The sequence below is a fragment of the Thermobia domestica genome, chromosome 3 (genome assembly GCF_964235325.1).
Source record: "Thermobia domestica chromosome 3, izTheDome1.hap1.1, whole genome shotgun sequence".
In the NCBI taxonomy this organism is placed as follows: Eukaryota; Metazoa; Arthropoda; class Insecta; order Zygentoma; family Lepismatidae; genus Thermobia; species Thermobia domestica.
Genome location: NC_137456.1, coordinates 183,954,051 through 183,981,754, shown reverse-complemented (window position 1 = coordinate 183,981,754; position 27,704 = coordinate 183,954,051).

Sequence of the window (27,704 nt, the reverse complement as noted above, 5' to 3'; positions counted from 1 at the left end):
TAGATAGATATAGATATAGATATAGATATATATATAAACACAAACTAAGTTAAATAGAGCGAAATATTTTGGACGCTACGAGTAGTGCGCGATCTGGGATTTGAACGCTCGGAATTATTAATATTTTATTGCTCAATGTGAAGTAGAGACTCGTAAGTTCTATTACACCTAAAAGTTTTATTCTTTTCCTTTTCTTTGTCCATTTTTAAAGTAAAATAAGTGTCTTCTTTGCGTATGTAGCAAATCATAATTTTGCTTTAGCATGCCTAAGATATAATATATGTAATTATTTTTTCTTCTTCTTTCCATTTGTCAATATGATCAAATGTATAAAGACTTACTAAAGTATAACTCTATGTAGTCTATTGATATATAACTAAGAACTTGTTCTTTTAATATTTTTTTATAATTATTTTTTTTCACTATGAATGTAATAAACTATTTGTACCTTTGTAGCTAGTTGGTTTCCTTTAAACATATATACACTGTCCTGAGTGAGTGAGCGAGTGAATGCATGATAGATTTAATTTAAGTAATTTTAGTGATATCATTTGTCATATTAACATCTATAATATATGTGTCATGTTTTAATATATGTGTTAAGGTAAATAACCTAGGTCATGAAGGACCGCTACTAACGGTTTAAATCGGCTCTAGGAGTGAAACGAAAATAGCAGGATGAGCCTAAATACGACATCTTTCTTCCAGGAAGTTGAAACCCTTATTGATACGATACATAAATTTATATTGAGTTTATAACTTTGATTTCTTTTTCTTGGCTAATTCATATGTGTGGTCGATCCTAGAGATACTGGATGGTTATCAATCATCGTTTGGAATAACTTTACAAAGAATAATTTCGATTTTCTCCTTTCCTGGTCTAGGTATGGGCAACCCCACGAACGTGGTGCCTGGAGCTAGGTCGGGGTGGTATGTAGGAACATGTGTCTATTTCGAAGCATTCTAAAATTGATTAATCGTTAATAACACTTAAAATGATTCATCTTTCAACAACTTTCTCGACTTCTTACTATATTCCCGGAATTATCCAGTAATCTATTTCTTATTAAAATACTCTATTTGTTTTCTTTCTTTTCCTCCCTTTTCCTACCTCCTTCTTTTACCCTTCTACTTTCTTCTCTTTCTTTTCTATTTCTGAATGAAAGAAAACGGAGTCGTGACTGAGAGTAGTCGCTATTGGCACGGTCAATAAGTTGTTTCGACGAGTTTCTTCGGAAGTCCGATATGGGATAATTAACCATGAGATGAGTATGCATTGAGGGACGAACAATAATAAGAAAGTTTATTTAAATTTACTTTATTGGAAAATAATCATGATTTCAATTAGTGGGCGATGTTTCGTAATCGCCCTCGTTAAAAAGAAAATTAATTTTAGCGACTCCTCTACACTACATGCAGTACTTCTTCGTTTACTATATTTTTTTCCGTTTTCTTTCAATTGGCGACCGTTGACTTAAGACAGTTACCATGGAAACAATTGTTTTCCCTGGTAACGGATCTGAAATTATTTATTAAACACTGTTTAGGATCGAGCACATATTGACTTGGCCACAAAAAGGTGAATAATAAAAAGGTCACAGTGAGATTAAATAATTATAGTCATTGGCTGTTCTGCTATCTTTGTCTCTCTCTCTATAGAAAGGGGGAAATGAAGGTATCTGTCAAAGTGAATTCTAAAATTTGAAAATGCTGGAAGTTGACCCAAGGAGGGAATCAGATAGGAGTCCTTTAATCTATGAATATTATCTGGATAGTAAGTTTTGTTAGTCTGTAAGTATATAGTTGCATGTGTGTTTATATTGCGTCCTTTTTGTACGGAAGCTATGGCAACCAATCGAGAAGTTGTCGTATCACACGAGAACGCGGAAGTCTCATGTACACAATGTACGTTAGACAGTAATGCGAAAAGAGCTCGCGTCTCTCATAGGCTAGTGAGGTGTCACGATTGCGGGCTAAAATGGATTCATTTCAGTTGTACAAATTTAGAGGATACTGCTGAAAATGCAGAAAAGGTCCGGGCTGGTGAGATAATCAAATACTGTAAAGAATGTGAGGGGAAGCTCCACCAGTCGCGTGAACCCATGAGTCTATCCTCTGAGAAAGAAGTTGAACATCCCGATTCAGACGGGGAGCGAGGGTATAGTACCCCGAAGAACCGAGGCCAAATATCTCCAGTGGAGATATCTGACCTCGAGGATGCTGAAAGAAATGGGGATTCAATTGGTGATTTATCGGAAAACCTGAATGGTGATAAAACCAAAGAAGAGCAAAGGAAGTCTGTGTCATCAAATAATGACACTCTCTTCCTTTCATTACAACAGATGTTATAAAAATAGATCGGGATAATCAACAGATGAGGTATGAAATAAATGAAAAAATAGATAAGAATAGCCTGGAAATGAGACGCGAAATAAATGAGAAATTTGACACCTCAAACCGAGAAACCCAATCTCGATTCGAGGTACCAACCCAGAAAATAGATAACATATGTTCGGACTTAGCTTCCTCAATAACCACATTGAGGGAGCAAATGTCTACTGAAATTGACTTGGTCAGATGCGAGGTTCAGCAATCTATAAAGCAACTTCAACAGGAGACTGAGGGTAAATTTGATCATGTAAATTTCGAATTTGAACAAATAGATACCAAATTACATAAGGTCAACAAAAAACTAGAAACGCAGCAGGCCGAAATTGATAATTTAAAGTCAACTTTGTCAAATTTATCACTGGAAACCAACGGGAAGTAACTGACCAAAAAATTTTGAAAATTCAGGACGAAATAGTGAACATTCAAAAGGAAATAACGAAACCAAGTCGCGAAAAATCAGAGGTAGCCTATCCTTTCCCCGGTAGCGATTCCCCGGAAATATTATCTGCTATAACAACTACCTGTAGCGCAGGAAAAGAAAATTCAATGTCAGTTGATGCACGGGATATTGCGACGCACTACCCCATGCATCGGTCAGAACTAAAGTCGTGGTTTAATTGCAATAGTGTGCCGAATCAGTCGAGTGTTGTGACGACTACGGTCACTAGCGTGAGTGCTCCCTCCTTACATGGAGGTATACAATCATATAGTGTGTTGCCGGGAAGAGGAGATGGGTACCATCCTGAGTCGTTGTTCACGGGTGCGGTTGGTCCGGGGATGGAGCCCAACATAATCAGTACGACCAACAGAATCCCTTTTAATTACATGGGTAATTATAACACCGCTACGACGTCGTCGGTGGTAAATCCGGTGACTACTCCGATTGTGCAGGATAATATGTTAATTCCCACTAACTATTCCCCTGCTTATGTTAGTATGGGTTCCAAGGTTTCGCTGAGGGACATCGAACGCTTTCCCACGTTTGATGGGAATATCACCAATGGACAGCCTCGTGTTTTCCTGCGTAGATTGCAGCAGTGCTTGGAAATGTATCGGCTGACTGATAGAGAACGCTTGCAAATAGTTGAGAAACTTTTAATTGCAGCATCAGGCGCATGGTTTGCCTCTATTAAATACAGAATCCATACATTTGGCGATTTTCTGATCCTTTTCAAGGAAGAATACTGTAATGAGCATATAAAAGGCTTCAAAAACGCAACCTCCAATCTTTAAGGGATGATCGAGCCAAGTATGAGTCCCTTTTGGACTATGCTTGGAAGATTATAGAATTGTACTACCAGATCGCTGAAAATCCATCGCAAGCCGAACTAGTAGACATTATAGTGAACGCTCTTCCACAAGATGAGTCGCAAGCCATTGCTTCCCATTTGTTCCAAACGGTGCGAGAAGTTACGTCACGCCTAGCTGCCCTGTGTGGGAAAGAAACTGGAGGCCCACCAAAGAGGTATTTCGCCCGGCAAGCAAAAATTGTGAAACCCGTGAAAAGCAAGGCAACGGCTAGTTGCCAAACGGACTTTCTGAGTTACACCCAAGCTGGATCTCGTTATCCGAGTGGGTGTGGCTCGGAAAGCAATCAATATAATGGTCGACGTCTGTACCGTAACCGACCGATGTTTAACAATCGCCGGGGTTATCGCCCCTATGACCGCACAATGGGGGAATCGAACCCGAATAGGGACCATAATAGAAGGAACTTTAACGGGGCGTACCGGAGAAGAGAAAACGGTAATGGTCAAGGCAGTAATGTTAATAATAATAGTGTAAATAGATCTCAGAATAGTCAGTAAAATTATTGAAAAATTGCGCTGTATTACACAATCTAAAAGTTGAAAGTATCGGAACTCACAATTTCCAGAATCTTAAGCTTTTCAACTGTACCGAGGACAAAAAACGGGAACTTCTATCTCAATACCCAAAGTGAATGTTACACTGTCTCATTTGAGTGTATGAGAGTATGCGTGAGTAGTTAGTTTATTAGTATTAATACATGTTAATTCTATTCAACAAAATTTTGTTATTCAAACAAATTTTTTTAACGACGCCGGGGAACTATAATATGCCATTACAGTCTAATGTGATGATGTTTTTAATAGGAGGGTGCCCGAAATTTTTTGCACCGACTGTACTTAACGTTTAACAAAAAATTTCTGGCTGTTCATATAATTCGTAATTTTGTTTGTTATTCTATTTCAAATTAACATGGAAAACTGTAAAAATTCATTAGGAATTATAGTTTTGGGAATCAATATCTTTATTTATATATTAAATTAGTTATAAGTCTTGTATATGGATATGTAAATGGATTGTTACAATTCTTACGGTGTCAGTGCTATCTGAAAATATAGGTCCACCATTGAACGGAAATTTTCGAATAAATAACCAATCTAAAATTCGGCAGAATTTTCTGGACCACCCTTCACCTCTCTTTTAGATATCTATGTCCTTCTGATATCTAGTTTAATCCAGATTTTACCAAAATTTATTCGTTTCAAAGCTCCACCGCCAAAAATGCTTTGTTTTGATTGGAGGATTCACCCACGCTATGATGTTAGAGCGCGATTATTCCCATTCCCTGCCTAGAATTTTGCTGAAGACAGCAGACCCAGATTTTCCCAGCTCTGGAAAGGGTAGAAATTAGCTAGAAAAGCTGTATTAACAAGGTAAATCTAGTTTGATAGTTGAATAAATACCATCCAATAAGCTACGGAGCCATAATTTACTAAATTTCATAGTAAAAACCCGGACTGAAGAGCTAAAATAGGAAGTGTAATTCAGTGACGCCATGTTTTGCAGATATAATTAGTGATGGACAGGTTCTACCAAGTGAAGTGCATCAGTTTGTTAGTTGTTCGTAAAGATCCATAAACAGTTTCGGAAGAGTAGTGTTTTCTCCCTTAAAATATTTTTATCCTGAAAATTATTCCTTTTAGAGTTACGTAAGGCCTGCCCCACTGCCGTTTGTGTTCGTGTATGTAGTGAATGTGATTTCTTTTTGTACTTATCTAGTAGTAACATGGCGGTATTTAATTTCGTTGTAGTTAGGATAGTGATCATAATGCACGTGTAAAGTTTCAAGAGGGCTCCTGTTTACTCCCAATTTGGGGGTACGGCTTCCAGCAGGGATGGGTTGAACGTATAGTTGTCATAAGGTTCTTTTCCCTTCAGGAAAGGGGCCTATATATTTTCCAATAAATAGTTTGGGTATTAACTAAACAGGTTGAATTAAGAATGTGATTTAGTGAATACAAGGGCCAATTGGCCCTGTTCCTTTCTTTCCCTTTCCTTTCGTAAACCGATAGAGCCGATTTTAAAGAAAATGGTAAAATCTGAATGTTGTTTATGTGAGTAGGTAGTAATGATTAATATGTATTATAACATGTATTAATGTAGTTTGTAGTTATGGATGTGGCATGTATGTGTTTGTAATGTAGTATCAGTAGTAGCAATTGTAGTTAAGTGATGGAAGAGTGTGTGAAATAATGAAGTATGGACAGTGTATCATTCGTATTCGATCAATAGCTAAACGCAACATATCGATCTATAGTAATATCAGAAAATGAGAGTGTCATAGTATCAAAATTCCGTGTACAAGGTCACATTCAGTGGTTCAAGGGTTGATCATATCGTCGCTAGCCCCCTAGTGTCAAAAGTCAGTACTAACCGTCATTCTTATGTCGATGCTCTTAGTGATTTAGTTTCCATGGAATTGACCTTTCTTTTCGAAATAAAATGAAGCTACGAAATATAACATAGTATTGTTTGCGTGGTAAGGGAGTCTTGAGTTCGAGGGATGTTTTGTGTGGTGGCCGGAACATGAAATGTTGGCAATGATTTATAGATTTAGAAGTATATGACGAAGTGTGCATATAGTCTGGGTGTAGTTAAAGAAATAGGGTGTTTATGAAATACGACGTCGTAATAAAAGAATAAAATGATAGTATGAATATATTGTGAAACGAAGTAAATGAGCGAAAACCCATATATATATATATATATATATATATATATATATATATATATATATATATATATATATATATATATATAAGCCCAGTTTATGATTAGTTACGTTTCGGTAAAAAGAATAGATATATATATATTTAAGGATTATGTGTAGCTATCCACATCTCGGGTTCTGGCCCCTACACCGGAGCATCCTGCGAACATGTGGGTGAGATATTGCCGGACTATGTTAGTGCTTAATAGCTTAATTTGTTATTGCAGTCGTATTCGTTCATAATAATCTCGTTTAATAATATTTGTAGCATCATATAATCGCTGAATGGACATATTTAATAATCAATTATGTAAACACAATAGTTGTTACATAACGAGGCTGTAGTGAATTATATTTTTCGGTCGGTTTTAAAATAGAATATCCTGCTCCGTGAGATTTTTTTCCTTTCTTCACGTTACCTACTCGGGCTAGCTTACAATATTCATGGAGGCGACAGCTCTGACAGGGTTACAGAATCAAAACAATTAGTTATTGAAATTTATTTCCGCGTACCCGGATGTCGGCCTCTAGTCCCCTTAAGTATTTTCATTTCCTTTCTTAGTTTAATTAGATGAGGGAAATTAACGACATCCCAGACTGTGGCATGTCTGCGCAGGGTAGCCATCGGTGATGTTTGGTCATTGAAATAACCGATCCAAAATTCAGTTTATTTAATTTTTTTATTATTTTGGCAAATCACTAATTAGGGATATCTTAGATATTATTTTAGTCTAGTTTCATTACTATTCTGGACTCTCCTAGTTTCTTAGAGGTCGGATGATTTTTTTCTTTTGAAATTCCAAATTAAGACTCTAGTCCAACCTTCCGTGAGATTCCGGGATCTCCAAGGACTCAACCGCATACAGCGAGGAGGGAAATTTCCTTAAAGCTTTCGTCTTTCTCAAAATTCCCCTGCGGGCACAGACTAGTTGTGAGTTTGGAGATAACTTTTGAGTTTACGTATTTAAGTAAACCAACCCTTTTTTGGCATAAAAGAGAATATTTGGTTATAGTATGTTGTATAAGTAAATTCGACCACTTATCTTTCGTAGTTGTAGTGTTCTGCCTCCTCTCCCTTTACCTATACTTCTTCTACTTCTTCTCTAGAGTTTTTTTTTTAATTTTCAACCTTCCCCCCCCCCGATTTTTAACTTGTCGCTTGCAATTTATTTAACGTACAACTCTGATCTGAAAATAGCAGCTGAGACGTTGAAAGACACAATTCATGGATAGAGTAGATAATGATTGGGTCCTCCATCACATTTTGACCTATTGCCAAAATGAATAACGACTTCATATTTGACGACACTTCAATTACGTTCTTTCACCGTCGGCCCTCTAAGTTTTTTTTTAATCCATTGGTCACTTTCCTTCCGTTTTGGTTTTCGTTTATCTTGTAGTTAACCTGGGCCCAGAAATGGTATTTTGGTTTATCTATTTATATCTTTAGGAATGTTCTGTGTTACGTGCCTGCCTCACAAAGTTTTTTTTTTACTATTTATGCACAAATTGACTATATGAAAGTTGAAATTTATAGACGCGCGGTATCAGGTAAAAAAAATCAATTCTTTTTTCATATGTAATGTCGGAAGTCAATTGTTTTTCTTGTGCAATATTTGCAACCTTTTCTGAAATTATTGTTGGGGTTATTACTTTAAATGTGTGCGCATTTATTAAATATATATATATATATATATATATATATATATATATATATATAGATAGATAGATAGATAGATAGATAGATAGATAGATAGATAGATAGATAGATAGATAGATAAATGAATACGTCGAAATGTACATGTCCTTAGTATGTGAATATGATGTTAAAATAAAAGTATGATATTAAATGTATTATATGGATATATGTAAGAGCGCTCGTGTCTGTCCCCCCAAACGTGTATTGGTTGCTATAGTTTACAAGTAAGTTTCCGACGAATATAATAATATAGATTTTTGTCAAGAATACCGCCGTGCACTCAAATAATTTTCCTTTCTTCTGAATAGATGTAAATCATAACCTATGTAATCATTATTTAATGGCATGTATTAAGAAGTAACGGCAGGTCTAAATGTAACCCACATCATAATGAATATTATCCCTGAGCTACCAACCTAAAACCATTGTGGAAAGTGTACCTTTAATCCCTCTCACCTGCATATATATCCTATGACTTGACCAGTGTTTTTTCCTTAATTTAAATCAATTATACTCCTTACACCTGTGGAAGATCATCTCAAATCCGAACTATATATATATATATATATATATATATATATATATATATATATATATATATATATATATATATATATATATACATACACAAAAGTGATCCTGGATAAATGAAAGGTCTCATGACGTGTCCCAGTGATCAACAAGTAACTCAAGATTATCTGATTAATAAATTTGTGAACGGACTGACTAAGAGGAGAAACATCCTCTGGCGGAAGGTGATTTTCAAAATCCCTAGATGGGTATAAACGTCGCAGTATGCGACTGCAGATATAAACTGCTAATAGTCACAAACTAAATATAGTTGATGAATGTTTTTTTATAAACCAATAGTTATATATATATATATATATATATATATATATATATATATATATATATATATATATATATATATATATATATATATATAAACATAAACTAAGTTAAATGTTGCGAAATATTTTGGACGCTACGAGTAGTGCGCGATCTGTGATTTGAACGTTCGGAATTATTAATATTTTATTGCTCAATGTGAAGTAGAGACTCGTAAGTTCTATTACACCTAAAAGTTTTATTTCCTTTTCCTTTTCTTTGTCCATTTTTTAAAGTAAAATAAGTGTCTTCTTTGCGTATGTAGCAAATCATAATTTTGCTTTAGCATGCCTAAGATATAATATATGTAATTATTTTTTTCTTCTTTCCATTTGTCAATATGATCAAATGTATAAAGACTTACTAAAGTATAACTCTATGTAGTCTATTCATATATAACCAAGAACTTGTTCTTTTAATATTTTTTTTATAATTATTTTTTTTTCACTATGAATGTAATAAACTATTTGTACCTTTGTAGCTAGTTGGTTTCCTTTAAACATATATACACTGTCCTGAGTGAGTGAGCGAGTGAATGCATGATAGATTTAATTTAAGTAATTTTAGTGATATCATTTGTCATATTAACATCTATAATATATGTGTCATGTTTTAATATATGTGTTAAGGTAAATAACCTAGGTCATGAAGTACCGCTACTAACGGTTTAAATCGGCTCTAGGAGTGAAACGAAAATAGCAGGATGAGCCTAAATACGACATCTTTCTTCCAGGAAGTTGAAACCCTTATTGATACGATACATAAATTTATATTGAGTTTATAACTTTGATTTTTTATTCTTGGCTAATTCATATGTGTGGTCGATCCTAGAGATACTGGATGGTTATCAATCATCGTTTGGAATAACTTTACAAAGAATAATTTCGATTTTCTCCTTTCCTGGTCTAGGTATGGGCAACCCCACGAACGTGGTGCCTGGAGCTAGGTCGGGGTGGTATGTAGGAACATGTGTCTATTTCGAAGCATTCTAAAATTGATTAATCGTTAATAACACTTAAAATGATTCATCTTTCAACAACTTTCTCGACTTCTTACTATATTCCCGGAATTATCCAGTAATCTATTTCTTATTAAAATACTCTATTTGTTTTCTTTCTTTTCCTCCCTTTTCCTACCTCCTTCTTTTACATTTCTACTTTCTTCTCTTTCTCTTCTCTTTCTTTTCTATTTCTGAATGAAAGAAAACGGAGTCGTGACTGAGAGTAGTCGCTATTGGCACGGTCAATAAGTTGTTTCGACGAGTTTCTTCGGAAGTCCGATATGGGATAATTAACCATGAGATGAGTATGCATTGAGGGACGAACAATAATAAGAAAGTTTATTTAAATTTACTTTATTGGAAAATAATCATGATTTCAATTAGTGGGCGATGTTTCGTAATCGCCCTCGTTAAAAAGAAAATTAATTTTAGCGACTCCTCTACACTACATGCAGTACTTCTTCGTTTACTATATTTTTTTTCCGTTTTCTTTCAAGATTGTTAAATGAAAAAGTGAGCGTCTGGTGGCGAAAAGGCAAAATACTCGGAGAAGGGGTGAGGGAACAGTAACCAATCAAATCTAATTCTTCTTCTATTGTTTCTAACATATATTCCATGTTCGATTCAAGGTGCGATTTCATGTGGTTCGAATTTCACGTTAAACTGTTGGTCCACGCAAATCCAAATGAAGGAACCATTATTATTCTCTGAATTTGACTCACAATGTATATGTATATCTGAAGAAAATGTAATGTAGAAAGTTATATACCTTAGACAATCATTCTCCAGTATTTTGCACATGTTGAACCATTACGTAAGAAGCTAAATAGTCACTAAAATATTTCGATATCACAGGTTATTTTAGACATCACAAAGTTGTCATTTATGTTTACTGATGAAACTTTGGCGTTCCTTTTTATTGTATCAAAAGATTCAATATATTTCAGGCAAAAAAATCTTGTAGGCCTTATATCTGGAGAGCCACGTATAGTGTAGCCAAAACCAAACTATTAGCTACTTAACTCAGTATGATGTAGTTATTCCGTAAAAAAAAAAAAAAATCAAACTCGATTGGGGCCGTTTAAAAATTTTGTGGACCCTAGTGTTGTAAAAAAAAGTTTTTTCTGTGTTCTTTTTCATGTTCTTTTTCAAATGTCTGTTTTTTTCTGGCAACTATTATTTATTGATTCATGTTGCAGATTATTGAAATAATCAATAGAACTTGAGTCGACGTTCTCGTAACTTACAAATCGTTTTTTTCTTTGTATCTATAAGAGTAAAATTGTATGATTATCCCTTGCGGACCCAGGTCATTTTTGGCGTTTTCCTACATTTTCAGTTAATGACTTGTTGCTCAAAAACTATTTATTCGATTGGTATGGTTAAGGAATTATTTTTTAAGAAAATGGATGTGGCTATTTTTTGGTGTAAGTTGCATTGCAGTGTTGCCAACGGGTGGAAAATTATTGAGGGAAATGTAGGGGTGAAAATTTTCAAAAAGTTCTCTAACCGAATTTCAAAATTTTTTGTATCTAGAAACACTGCTGCCATATGGGTTCAAGTCAACTAAAAAAATTCTTTGGTGTCTTTACAAGGTACAGCAAAATTCTGAAGTCAAATAGGGAAAGAAAAAATTCTCTGTCATCATACACATGAAATTTTGACACTTTTTACGCCTCAGAAGCAAAAATGAACAGATATGCCGGGGCTACAGTTTCTCTAATTATTCTATTGAAACTTTTTATGGTGCGTTCTGTAGGGCAAAGAGGAAACTTTCAGGTAGTGGTACGTTTGTTTCAATGTAGCCAGCAAGAGGGCAATAATAGAGGGAAGAGGGAAATTTTCCGAATTTTTCATCTAAAATCGAGAATTAATGGTTTTGGCTGAAAACACTGCCATCAGACAGACAAAAGCTATCTGAAAATAAACCTTGGTACACCAAGAATATATCCTGCAAGTATCATCGCGATATTTAACAAAGTAAGCATGAAATTGTTTAAAAAAATATATCTCATTCTATCTCAGAAATTCACAATTTTCTTACCATTTACAGAACATGATTTATTATAAACCTCAACTGTACTTTCCCTAATTATTCTAGTGAAACTTTTTATGGTGCGCTATGTAGGATAAGGATGAGGCTTTTAGCCACTGGTACGTTTGTTCGAATTTTGCCAACAAGAGGGAAATAATAGAAACAAAAAACGGATTTTTTCCAAAATTTCCCCCTGAAATCTCAAATCAAAATTTTCTGTAGCTGGCATCACTGCTATCAGACACGCACAAACTATCTTAAAATAAGCTTTGATAAGCAAACATCATCTCACCATTGAGCAGACCTACCTTGTCTGTGAAAGTCATCCATGAAGTTGAAGTGGGCAACTACTACGTTGTGTGTTGTGAATCACGTTCATGGTGCAGTGTGTTGTGACAATGGCCCATTACACCAATCAGGAACAGGCCGAGATGATTTTTGTGTATGGAGATGCACATGGTAGGCAGGCAGCCCGATTATACAACGATCGATATCCCAATAGACGCCAACCGCATCATACAACATTTGCAACGCTGTTTCGTCGTTTTGTGTGAGACCGGAACGTTTCACCCTGCCATGTATGACACGGGAAGACCACGTGAGGAACGCACTGTGCACGCCGACGAACGTATTTTACGACATGTGCTCGATGACCCGAGTGTAAGGTCCAGGGAGCTTGCCCGTCAGCATAATGTCAGTCATGAGAGGGTGTTGTCGATCCTTCAGGCCAACAATTTTACCCCTATCATTTGCAACGGGTACAGGGTCTATCGGCAGGGGATTTTTCTCCCAGGCTGGACTTTTCTAATCAGGTTCTCCATTTAGTGGCAACAACTGTCGGTTTTCTCTCCTCCATTTTGTTCACAGATGAAGCCCAATTTGGAAGGGATGGTATCCAAAATTTTCATAATAGTCATCTGTGGTCTGTGGATAATCTACATGGAATGGTACAGGCCCGCCACCAGCACCAGTTCTGTATCAATGTTTGGGCAGGGATTCTGGGTGACCATCTCATTGGACCAGTTGTTCTTCCTCGACTCACTGGGCCTATCTATTTGAACTTCATGCGCAAGATACTTCCTACACTTCTGACGGATGTGCCGTTGGTCTTGCGACAACGTATGTGGTATGTGCACGATGGTGCCCCGGCGCATTTCTGTCGCCCCTTACGCGATTACTTGAAAACTTTTTCTCCTGGCAAGTGGATCGGCCATGACGGTCCTATGTCATGGCCTGCCCTGTCACCAGATTTAAACCCTCTGAATTTCTATTTATGGGGGCATGTCAAAACTCTTGTTTATGCTACTCCGGTACCTGATATCCAAACGTTGGAACAACGTGTCCGAGCGTAATTTTTTGCAACATTCGACTTTTAGGAGAGTAATATAAATGAAAACATTACCTTCCCTTGAGACGCTCAATCAATTCCACTTTTATCGTTTTCGTTGTCACCATGATATTATTACCGCGTTTGTTGCATGATGATCAACATTCAACCCAAAAGTGCTAGCAATTTTTTACTACTTCCTCTTTTGGTAGAGTACTACAAATAGACAATATTATCTTCTCTTGAGGCATTCCATTGATACTATAAACCGCTTGTCACTATTATAGATTTTGTTGTATAGTTATCAACGTAGAATCAGGAATCGGCTAATTTCCGGATTGAATAGAGAGTTAAGGTAGGATTTGAGATATACTCTGTGTACACTCTGTTGGTTCCGAAAAACATACATCTTACTGTTTCTGCTTTATTAAGATGACTATTGTAAACGCAAGTACTAGGAAAATTCTTCCACTTTTGGTTTCCGTAGAGTGGTGTCTGTAGGAATGACATCTTTTGTTGAGAGGATGAATTGATTCCAAAATACTGCTTTTATCTATGAATTACTGTTTACTTTCTATGGCGATAATCATTGTTGATTTCTACAACTTCTGGTACAAATAGAGGATGAACAAAGTAGATTGAAACTCTCCTTAGGACGCTGAATTCATTGTAAGAATACCTGCCTATCTCTTACTGTTTTCCCTTAATGGGAATCAATATTGCAACCAGCTGTACTACTAAGTTTCTGTAACTTCAGGTTTGGTACAGTTTCACGCGTGAAGATGGAATGTTTCATTGAGACATTGAATCGATTCTAAGAAACAGAATGTAAATGCGTTTTGTCATTCTAGTTCTATGGCGATAAACATTGTAACTGAAAATGGACGATTTGTACTAAATATAGCGTCAAAAAAGGGAGGATATATAGTCTATTCCTGAAACCGTGAGTTGGTTGAAGAGAGTCGTTTCTCGATATCTCTTACTGTTTTTGACTTACCAAGATTGATATTGCAACTGGAAGAACCATTAGATTCGTTGTTCTTCCAGTTTAAGTAGAGCAATAGAGGTGGTAACAATATGTATTTTTGAGACTGTATCGATTCCAAAATTCGCTTTTCGGTATATATTGCCTATGTTGTTCTAAGGTGATCGACGTTGATATTGGAAACCGTTAATTTCTATCATTTGAGGTTTCAATTAGGGGGTTAAACTTGATTCGTTACAGGGCGGCAACGCTATTTGCGTTTTAGTATCTATAAACCTTCGGCATGCTCCTCGTACTGTTCACATATAAAATATAGTAGTGCGTAATATGAAGTTAATATTGACTGCGTCAAACAACTTAAATATGGAACGCGGGAAGACATATGTATTTAAAGAAATCTATCATCTGAGCTAATCGGAAATGCCCTTGTGTAATAAATAGATTGAAATTTTACTTTACCTTGCTTCTACATTATCAAAACCTACTCTTCAATTGAAAAGTACGCACCTTTGCCGTGGGAGACTTGCGTTCAATTCCCAGCGGGAGGTTATGTGGTTCGGGTTCCATGTTAATTAGTAGGTCCCGTCTCATATAGCCTCGCTGCTGAAAGGGGCGTTAACCTCAAAATGAACTCAACTCAATTCAACTCTTCAATTGAAAAGTTATATTGTATGTATGTCCTTTCTCTGCTCAACAGATTTTGCTACTGTTGTCGTTCTTCTGGATTCTATTTCTGTTTAATACTCACTCGGAAAGGCAGATAAATATTTTATATACTCAATAGATTTTACTAGCACACATCCATACATACTAATTTGTGAAATGTCTATTTTATGTACACACTAGCTGAGATAAGGGACAATAGGTTTATGGAAAATATTTGAATACCATTCGTCTCAGAATAATTATTTTAATGAAATTATAATGAAATGAAATAGAGAATATATTCTATTTTTGACATTAATACTGAAACACTTTACCCCGCAAAATATGCCTGTAATCAAATTGATATGATTAAAAAGCCAGCTTTAAGTGGGTACTAACTTTCTTCCAAAATCATTGAAAACGGGTCAGACGTTGCCATGACCCCGAAAACTACGAATTTGACAAAAAATTACTAATTTTTTTACGTTTTATTTTTCAGCTCTCCCCTCTCAGCTCCTTTGATGATGGGGATGAACTTGAACTTAAAAATCATTTGGATTGTCACTATTTATTTCAGCGATCCAGAAAAATATGATTGCACACTAGTATCAGTCCTTTTGCATTATTTTTACATGTCATTCCTCCCAATTCCTATCGTTGGGGCGCCACAGTATTTTTTCCATATTAAATGTCTTATGTCTACCAAGTTCGGTTGAAGTTGCTCCAGTCGCTCAACTTATTCAATATTTCAAGTCCCGTGGTTTACCACTGAGCTAACATGTCAACTCTAACCGAGCTGCTTCTGACGAAATATAACTGAATTTCCAAGACAATTACATTCATATTCGTTGCAAATGTTGTTTCTCTCCTTTGTCTCTTTTATTTTACTATGGATGCGAAAACTGTGTTCGCTGTGTTTTCTTTCATTGCAAATGTCCTTTTACGCATGAAAACATAAATGGGATATTTTTCTTTGACAGTTTTTTCTTTTTGTTCAGTGTGTTTTTTCTTTCTGGTCATAATATGGTTGACACATATTTATTGCATTATTGCATTAGACTATAAAAGTATATGATTTTTTATATGTTTGGTATTGGGGATTATTGGACAATTTTCATGCCTGTTGATGAATTAGGTCAAATATTAGACAACATTGAACTGGAAGTTTTAAAAATAAAGAAAACTAAGAAGAAACACGCTGCTACACAAACGCATATTCCACACTCGTACGGCACGCGTTGGAACCCAATGATGACTTCAAATACTACGTCAGCGCAAAGTCAGACAACTGGTGGTGAAGGAAGTTCTGACTTTTCAAGAAACTTCCAAGTACAAATACCTAGAGACACGTATCCACTCCCTCGCTATGATGTAAGAACAGGTGAAGATATCAGAAACTATGTTGATGAGTATTTCCAATACCAATTCGTGGGACGATAAGAAATGGAAGGATATGTTACCTTTAGCTTTTAAGGGAGACTTTCGGAATCGGTTGAAGATATTTTTTGAGCTTAGAGACATTTCTCAGTTATCATATGATCAGCTAAGGGCTTGTATCATTAATGAGTTTGGAAAATCCACTCTTTACTTAGATATAGAAGACCAGTTAAGGGAACGTGTTCAACGTCCAGATGAATCAGTGACTAATTTCGTTTACGATATGTTGCTGTTACTCAAACGTTTTGATGACACTTTAGCAGATGAGAAGGTTATTGCTCTTATTGTTTCCGTTTTAGTCATGATTTTTAGAACAGGTAGGAACTCAAACATTTAAAACTGTTGATGAAATATTTTCAGCTTTGTTAAAAATTGAAAAAAAAAACTAAAGCAAAAGTAAAACGACAAAAGCAGCGAGAATCGCGCAACTTGCAATCATGGAAATCTGTAACACCAAAGTTAAGAAATAAACAAAGCGCTGAATTTTCAGATTCCGATTCGATTGATGACACACATGAAAAAAGCACGAGTCAGCAAGAAAAGCATACGCCATCAAAAATAAAACAAGAATCAACACAAAACACTAGTCAGCATATTTCAGACACTAGTGACTCAATTAAGATTAAACAATTAGAACAGCAAGGCGAATAATTAACGTTGCAAATTGCTAAGGTTAAGGAAACACAGCAATCGGGAAATAAGGATTATAACAACAAACACAAGCAAAACAGAAGTATGCATTTTAGAAACTCAAAAGACAATGGTAAATATTGTCGTAACAAGCAATATTATAATAATCAAAAGAGTAAAGGACGTGACCACAATCCCAAAACATTTCGTCACAAGAATTTAACCTCCAGAAATTGTAACTTTTATCCACAAACATCCTTTCTTCGAAATCAACAAGCAACATACATTCCATTAATCCAATGTTCTCGGGATTGCTGCCAGAGTGAGTGTTGCTGTACTGAACTTTCGTTACCATACATCGGCAATATCTTCAGAGCTATGTGTTGGAGTGTGCTGCTCGTACAATTTATATTGTAGTCTTTAGGAATTACTATGTTTCTATTGGTTGTTTTCGTTGGCCAATGGCGTGCTCTGATTTTGCTGGTGTAAACTGCTCTTTGATTGGCTGATGGTTCTTTTCGTACTGAGAAGCTGGATCCAGATGTCAGGTAAATGATAACCTTCGTCTCTGTTGATGGATGGCTTGTATGTACGGATGAGTAGAGATTCATGTATTTTCCTGTCGCAGAATTGTTTGCTATTCTTTAGTACCTCAATTTGGTCCCACATGGCCGTATGATTGTATTGTATGCAGTGTTCGGCTATTGCAGATTTTTCAGGTTGTTTAAGTCTGGTGTGTCGCTGGTGTTCTTTCATTCTGTCTTCAATGTTTCTTCCCGTTTCACCTATGTAAGCGGCGTTACATTCACAGGTAATCCTATAGATGCCCGGTGTATTTAATCCCAATGAGTCTTTTGCAGTTTGTAGAAACTCCTGATCTTCGGTTGAGGGCAGTGTACAGTCTTGATGTTGAATTTCTTCAATAGTCTTGCTAGTTGGTTGGAGGTTTTTCCCATATATGGAATAACTGCAATATTTTCCTTGTCTACCGTTTTGTCCTCTTTTGTGGTGCAATTCCTGCTACTGTATTTTCTCATGGCTGTCTTGATCTGTTTCGACGAATATCCGTTGAATTTGAATACCGTTTCCAGGAGAGACAGTTCTGTGCTTATATTATCTGGATCTGCTATTTGGTATGCTCTGTGTATTAGAGTATTTAACACCCCATCTTCTGTGCAGGATGATGAAAACTGGTCGCATCGATACCAGTGGTAGAGATCAGTGTGCGTGGTTTTCCTGTAGATTGAATGGCCTAGACTTCCATCTGGTTTCTTGTATACTAGTACGACCAGGAACGGGAGTCTTCCTTCTGTTTCTGTTTCCTTTGTGAACTGGATGTTGCGATGTATAGAATTCAGATGCTGCAGGAATTCGTCGAGTTTCTGTCTGCCATGGGGCCATATGACGAATGTGTCGTCTGCATATCTGTAGAATACTTTAGGTTTGTATGTTGCTGTTTCTAGCGCTTTGTGTTCAAAATGCTCCATATAGAAATTCGCTATTACTGGAGGGAGAGGAGAGCCCATTGCCACTCCATCGCTTTGTTCATAGAAATTGTCTTGGTAACTGAAGTAAGTAGACGTTAGGGTGTGTCTGAAGAGATGTACTATATCCTTGCGGAAGTGGGATTCCAGGAGTTTAATAGATTCTTCTAGTGGTACCCTCATAAAGAGACAAACCACGTCAAAGCTGACGAATATGTCATCTGCGTTTGTCTTGATGCTGAGTAGTAGTTGTACGAAATGGCTGGAGTTTCTGATATGGTGTGTACACTCTCCTGTTAGTGGCTATAGCAGTCCTATTAATTTCTTGGCCAGGTTGTACGTGGGGCCTCCTATGGTGTTAACTATGGGTCGTAATGTAACTTCATTCTTGTGTATCTTTGGAAGGCCATAAGTCCTTGGTGGTATTGAACCGGAAGGTTTAAGTCTCTTCTTTTCGTCTTCATTCAGACTGGAACTTTGTATTAATCTGGGGGTTTTCTTTTCGATGGCCTTGGTTGGATCTATGTTATTTTTTTCTATATGCTGAATCTTCCAGTAGGCATGTCAATTTGGAGTGGCAGTCTTCCCTGTTGAGAATGACGGTCGCATTCCCCTTGTCTGCTTTTAATATTATGATGCTGTCATCTGCTCGTAGGTCATTGAGGGCTTTCCTTTCTTCTCTGGATACGTTGTATTTCGGCTTCTGCTACTTGGCTCTCATAAAGACCGTAACGGCTCGTATGCGTATGTGGTTTGCTGCTTCTTGGTCTAAGCGTTTTATTGCTTTTTCAATACCGCTAGCAATATCTATGAAGAAATTACTGCATTAGGGCATAATTTATCTCGATTTGGGTATAAGTTTTTAGACAAAACTGTCAACTCTATAAAGACTTATCAGCGACCCACTACTGTTAAAAAGTTAAAGAGCTTTTTAGGGTTAATGAATCATTACAGGAAATGTATAAAGAACTATGCAGAAATATGGGAACCTTTACATAGATTGATGCGTAAAAATGTAAAATTCGAGTGGAATGAAGAACAGGAAGCCAGTTTTCAACAACTCAAAGCAGAACTCATGAAAACCCCAATTCTAAAGCCTTATGCCCGAGAAAGCCCCTAGCTTTGTTCACAGATGTCTCAAGAAAATCGATTTCTGCGATATTGATGCAGTGTGAGGAGGATAATCAATGGTATCCAATTAGTTATTACAGCGTTGGAGAATCGAAGAATGACAATAATGCGCAGAAAATTCATTCCTTTCTAAACGATGACGTTACCTTTATAGTGAATACTTATTTACGATCTGTGTATTGCCAGTTATTATTCTCCCGGCTGGGTGACATTCTCCAAGTGTGAAATTTACGTTATTCTTTACCACTATTGAGGTTCCTGTGCCGTTTACGGTATAATTATTATATAATATATAAGCTGTACCAAGATTCAGCCGCTCTAATCCAACTTCCTGTAAGACTGCGACATCTATTTGGAATTGTATAAGGAAATCACGTGAGGAAAATTGTATCCTAGGCGTCTGTATGTTGTTAATATTGATGGTAGCTATTTTGACAGACATTATTATCATGAAGACAAACACTGTAAAGAAATGTAAATTGTTTCGTAAGTTCATCATATTTTACTTATGATACTGGAGTCATTAAAAATCTATAATCCGAACTGAAATATCCTATAAATTTCGTTAGTAGTGGGAATGGAAATGTCATATAAGATCAATGTTGCCAGGGAATTCTTCAGTATTGTCTGATTAATATGCAGATTAGACAAAGAACAGACACGAATTGAAAATTCTATATACTATTTCAAGGTCATAATACTTTCTTATAGTCAGATGAACGTGTGAAGACGGTATGCTCAGACAGTTGTTCAATTCTCTGAAGCAAGGCTTTGCTGTATTCTTTTCGTTTTCTACGTTCTCGTGTAGCATGATTAGGTAATCCAGATACACTTCTCACATTTTGTCGCGCAGATTGGTATTGACCATCTGCTAGAAGGCAGAGCAGGGAAAGACGGAGGTGGAACACTAAGATTTCCCAAGTTTGGTTGAATGGGGATTACACCTTCTTCGGTAATCATAATACTGAAAAAATCTGATAAACAAGAGGGAAGAGGTGTGACCATTTTGGAAACTGTTGCTATTGGGGAGACAGTTGAGTTCACAGGTTGGAGTAATACATCCGGGAGCTCGGTTGGTTGTATATGCAAGGACGTTTGGTCATCATTCTCATTATCACATGATAGGGTTTTGTCATGGTTAAGAGCACTTTGAGACAAGACGGGTGAAAATTAACTAATATTCTTCAAATCAGATAACAGAGTGGTATCATCGTGTATATTAATATCAGAATTAGCACTTTCTGATGTGGATGACTTTGGAGAAACTGAGAATAAACTTGCTCCACTTCTTCTCTGTGGAGTTGGAAAACCATCAGTAATGGCAAATGGGAAAGCTTTGAAACAGAGTCGACAAGCATAGCTCGAGGTATCACACAATCTGCGATTGATAACGGAGGGGCACGTCGAGTGTAGATGTTGTAGAGAATTGCATCATAAGGATGTCTTTTGTTGACCTCGATAAGTAACACAATATCGACTTTTCTGAATAGTTATAGACGAAGGGATGGCATGTTTCAGTTCCATTTTAATCAACTTAGTACCAGTTCGAATCGGTTAGATATGTTTAGCTAAATAAAGTTCATCCTGTATATTATACGTCCTGCCGTATTTCCTAAGGATATTTTTGGCACTATTATGTGGCAACTCCAAGGCAGTAACATGAAGTTGTACTGTTAAAATAGTTACATTTGTCCATGCCACAATATATCATATCAACTTTTGGAATCGCTAAAATTGGCAGCACCATTTGTATCAAAAAGAAAATTCTCTCATAAGTGTAAACAGACCAATTTGACAAAAATACGGCGAAGTTCAGCTGATCCAGATAGAAGTAGAACAATTAGACACTTGAATTGCACTACCCATTTTATTACAAAATTTGCAGGCTTACAACGTAGATACAATTTCACTAAAAATAAGTATACCAGCAGTGCTTAACCTTAAGCATTAAAACTTCATTTATTCCTATGTCTTCCGTGTTTTACTTTCTCTCTTTTAGTTTTGTTTCGCTCTTTCCGTACTTTCTCTGTCTTTGTATGATGTATATTATTAGTTTCCTTTTCTTTGCATTAATTCCTATCTCTTACAATCTAACGTAAATTAAATTTCTGCTACCTATCTCGTGTTTCTCTAAGTGATGCTAATCTTTCCTGCTCCAAATGAAGGAATATTCTGCCATATGTTTTGGAGCATGTCTATACTGTCATGTTGGTTGTCCAACTATCAGGCGCACTGTGAAACAATTCTGAAACAATTATCGTGGGGAAAGATCTATAATTTCCTTAATATCTATAATGTCATTATAATTTGAAATTCCACTTAATTTTGACGTTCTCTGTATGACATTCTTACAGAAGTTTTAATATTGAAAAAGCTAGTTAGATTAATTAAAACGTTTTTAAATAAATCCCAAAGTAAAATCCAATTGGGAAGGTTTCTGTCCTCAAGCTTTCACGTTGGGAATGGCTTGAAACAATGAAATGTGTTGTCGCCGTTATTATTCAAACGCTATAATGATAATCAAAGATAACAGTTAGACCTAGAAGTGAATAGTATTAACCAGATTATAGTGGATGTTGATGACGTAGTCTGATAGGAGAACAATAGAAAGTAATGTAGAAGATTTAGTAAATGCTTGCAGAAACATGGGTTTAGAAGTAAATACAGAAGAACCTAATTACATTGAAATTCGAAGGGATCATAGTACTGCAAATTATGGATTCGTCAAAATATCAGATAATACTTTCGAGAAAATGGATACTTTCAAATATCTAGGATCAGTATTAACAGACCAAAATCATTTTCACGAGGAAATTAAATATCAACTAAAAGCAGGGAATTGGTGTTATTATTGTTCAACATCTTTTGTCGTCCCGAATTCTGCCGAGGAATTTGGACCTTAAAACATATAAAACTATAATCATGCCTGTTGTACTGTATGGTTCAAAATATAATCAGCTACTCTGAAGAAAGAGCGCAGACCGAAAGTATTTGAGAATAAATTTCTGAGATGAATCTTGAGATCCAAGGCGAAGGGAAAGGGGGATTGGCGGAAACCTCATAATGAGAAATTGCATGATTTATACCGTTTACCGAATATTCTTATGGTCATGAAGCCTATGAGGCTCAGAGGGCAGATAATGTAGCCAGAATGGAAGAAAGTAGGAGTGCTTTTAAAGTTTTTACTGGCAATTGTATCGAAAAACGTCCATTAGGAAGACCTAGGCGAAAATGAAAGGATAATATTAAGATGTATCTCGTAGTAATAAGAGTACAAAGTAGAAACTGAAGGCTAAGGACGGAAGTCAATGGAGGGCTTTTGGAACTCAAATTCTCTAGAGGCCGTAAAGTTGCTTAGTTTACCATGTTTCTGTTATGTTCAGTGACGTAGAAATCTGCTTGTGCATAACTCGGGAACTCAAAGGTTACAGTACGTAATATTGCACATGCCAACAAAAGGATCAAGATCTACCAGAATGCCAGATTTGGTTCTGAACGGATAAATTTAGTGTAGGTTTTTGTTTTGAAATACATGACGCAAAATTTTACCGCCTACAATTCGGAAACTGTAAGCCTGCACAACATAATATTTCACACTATAACAAGTCAATGTTTACCTGAATATTAACTTTCATGACGATCGAATGAGTTCGGTTAAACTGATACTATGTGTGGTGTTCTGAATGTTGCAAGATAATATAAATAAAGAACGAAATTCGGTTCGATGGATAAGATATCTGTTCATTTGGGTTTACTTTGGGAATATATTTCAATTCAATTTGAACCCGTCAATTTTCTACAATTCTATTGAAGTATGTAGTGTTTCTCGGTCAAGTGTTACTTACGTCTTTCTTTTATGGCAAGATTTTTCCCCACAAAGTTTGGGCCAAACGAGATGATTATGGCTTCGCGAGACTTTGACCCACTAGATTTTCGACACGCAAAGCTTTGGTCACGCACTGTTTTGTGAGGCGATGTTAGTACCCCATCCCCGAGATTACGAGCGGCGAAGTATGGCCACACTATATTTCAGGAGGCGGGGTTAGGCTCCGCTATATTTTGAGCGGCTAGATTTTGGGGCCGTGAGAATATGGTGGAAGGAAGATTTCCTCACGTAAGGATTTTGGCATGGAGGTTCTGGCCCCATGTATTTTTTTCCGTATACTGTTAATTGAATTAAGACCTCCTCTTTATCCAAAGTTGATTAATACTTTATCAAAACTTACATTAAGTATGTGAAAATATACCTTTTCTACAATAATTTAATCTTGCTATTTGTATATATAGAAACATATATATTCTAAGTGTTTATTTTCTATAACGTTTCGGCACCTTTTGAATCAAAGTATGTCTGTTTAAAATATGCTAGGAACTACAACTGCTAGATTTGCAAAAAGTTATTAAACGAAATGTTCAATGAGTCTGATTTTGGAATATTTTTAACGAAGAACTCATTTCATATAAGAGCAACACACACACATATATGTATGTATTTGGAAACCTAGTTTTCAAAACGGAGAAGGAAAGTTATTTCTGGCTCATTTTATTCTGGTAACGTTCTAGTACCTAACATTTGGAAAGACATGAACAGGAAATATTAGAATATCAAATGGAAAGGAAACAGAAAGAGTAACTGTTTGGTGGTATCCCAAGAAACGTAAAACGGGAAAGTAAATATTACTCATACAGGAAATATACTAACATGCTAATGATGGAAAGATGAAAATAAACATTTTTGTAATAGAAATTATCAGAATATCTCATAAATGCAAATGTTCACTTTAGCAGCGAATGTTTCGAATCTGGCATTATCATTAGTATTAATACAAAATATTACAGCAATATTCTTATCAGTTTTTGCACGAGAGATAGTTTGAGTAGTATTGAATTCTTAAATGTGATTTTTTTGTATGAAATGAACTATTTTGTGCCACAGTTGACTACATATACTACATGATATAGATGATAAATGCAAGATAATAAAAAATGTTAGGGAGAGAAATCGAAGAAAACATGAAAATAAAGATTGACCTAACAAGTACGGTGTTGCATAGCATAAACTCTAAAGTAAAGCTTTCAACAGAACTGTACTCTAAAACGTAACTATCATGTCTGTATTTTCCACGCTTACACACATTTTGCAAATTTACGTCAAATAGCATATAACGCAAAATGTAGGTTACGTTTAAATTATTATTATTGGGAAGGAAGATCAGAATTTACACAAAGAAACAGTTCAAAGTCAAGGTAAGGAAATTACTATCCTGCATCGAAGTAATAACAAAAAAAAAAAAAAAAAAAAAAAAAAAAAGAAGAAGAAGAAGAAGAAGAAGAGTGAAAATGGTAATTACGTATCTACGATTTGAGAGGACAGGTACAGTAGCAGCGCTATGCTTGTATTAATAGGGGCAAAAGGGAAGTCAATTAAACTTTTGGGGAGGCGTGGCAACCACACTTGTTTTGCTTTGAATATTATGATTATTATTTAATTCTGAGCTTTTACCAATCCAGTTTATTTCTAACTGCACAGCTTTATGCTTGTGGGTAGCAAATGAACATCGGCACGTTTCTGTTCACACATTAATGTAAGCACAACACAGGAACATAAACTTATAACCTACAGCCTATATCCTATACAAATGCACAGTCATGTCCAAAATCATTGTTGCATGTCTATAAATATGTTTCTGTACGAATATAATTTTATAACGATTTCACCTGGTATTTCTTATAATTGGTACGTGTATAATCGGCAAACATTTGCATGTGGTAAATTTCGTGTCAAAAGAGCAGTAAATAAAAACAATATAACGAAAAAAAAAACTTCTCTTGTCCATTTAGCAACACTTGTTTTACTCATTCTAATTTTCGTATTTATAATTCTTTTCCTATGAAATTTATCAGAAATTTACATTTCCCGATGATACACATAGTAATACTATTAACTTTATGACACACATATGGCTGCAGTTTATCAATAGTTATCAATAGACGGAAGTACAAACAGATTGAAAAATATTCAACATAAAACGTGGAGACATTGAAATACTCAGTGGTTAGGCATACTCAGAAGAGCTTAGTTAATTGGGGATCAGAATTAGCATTAAAGAATGCGTTAAAGAACAAAGGTAGCTTCTGTATCTGTAAACATGTTAATGAACACCAAAGATTTCAATGTCATATAGATTTCAGTGGCAAATTCTACAGCAAAACTTCGTGATGATGAGTATACCGGTTGAACATGGAAAAATGGGGCGTGCGAAGGAGGGGCAAGAAAAAATATTGGGGTGGCGGTCGCCCCTCCTAGACCCCTGTAGCGCCGCCACTGGACAGTGGCCTACGCAGAAGCGATGGATTTGTGTTGGTAAGAAGAAAAAAGACAATTCCGCTCGTTGAAAGGAACTAGTGAAACTTACCTTTGTAAACGATGGACCAAGTTAATACATAAGCGCTGTTTATAACACGGTTAGACACTGAGGTTAAGAAAGAGAAAATAATTCTCTTCACACACGACACATTGGAAGTAAGTATACTTAAGTGTCAAAAATTAAAAACTAAGTTTAACACGTATTTATCTATCTATCTGTAAACAAGAGATATTAAAATAAATTTATTAAACCTTAACTCTAAAATACAGGCATTCTGATCATGCGATTTTACTGCACCTTCGACAACGACAAAGTAGTGCAAGAAATCATCTAAAATAATAGTATTTACGAAATGTCTGGTGAAGCCAGCAACAATAATATTAAACACTAAATAGCTAATACATATCTAAGTTGCATTATTAAAATGTTCGAGATATAGATTGAAAAGCTGTATGTAATAACTTTGATTTAATTTATATTTCTGAAAGTTGGTTGAAAAGTGAGGATACATATCTGTCATTTAGAATTTAATTATTCATTAGTTAGGAAAGATAGATGCACTAAAGTAACAGTTAAACCGAAAGGAGATAAGAGGTGGTAATTAATAATAACATCTGATACGAAGTGATAAATCTCGATGTGATAAAGACTAAACCAAATTATGTAATCAAAGCATGTGCCAACAATACTGTACCAGCCCTAATAGACTGCGAACATATGTCTTTCAGAAACAATGCATAAAATCTGTTATAATAAAAAATAATCAATGGGGGAAATAAAAGGAAACCTAGTAATCAGAGCCCAATTACTAATCTAAAATTTTGAAAAGATATCTTAAAAGTTAATTTGTGAATATTTGACAATTCAGTTCAAATCATCTTTGTATATACAACAACATGGATTTGTCAGAAATAAGTCGATAGCAACAAACTTAATAGAAGTTACAGATGATATATCCCAAGCATAATCCATAAGAAAACAAGTTGTAATATATATTTACCTGTCAAAAGAATTTAATATGAACTATCTGCTGGGTGGGGTGCCTGGTTCGTTCCCAAGACAAGTAATCTTCAGACGGACAACATTGTGCTCGTGGGTTTTCTCGGGACACTCCCACTTTCTCTTCCCACCATTTCGTCCATCATACTTCACTTGCTTTAATCATAATCTTCCTCAACCTAACAGGCATAATCGTTGGACATTAAACGCGGAGATTTCATTTTCAAGCAGTTAATTCAGACCAATCCGAACCGGAAAACAGTTGTATTTTCTATTGCTCATTAATGTGTTTTCACAAAGAAAATATATAGAGAAAAAAAAACATGGGGAATCGTAATTCCATTCAAAAGTGAAACAGCAGACTCATAATACCTTAACCTAAAACGAAACCATTATATATCGTTTGAAACTTTTTCAAAACATATAGAATATTCTGAAAGGTGACAATATAGTGTCTGTTTTTAAACAAAACTGAATCAAATTACGGTCCGAACCCAAACCACTTAAACCGGAGATGGCGTGAGTCAATGAAAATTTCACCCACCACACACCGTGACCCACTGTGACCCACCACCTACCGTGACCCACTCTGACGCTCCACCCACTATGACCCACTCCGACCCACTATCCATCATGAACCACTAACCCAGCAAAACACATCGTC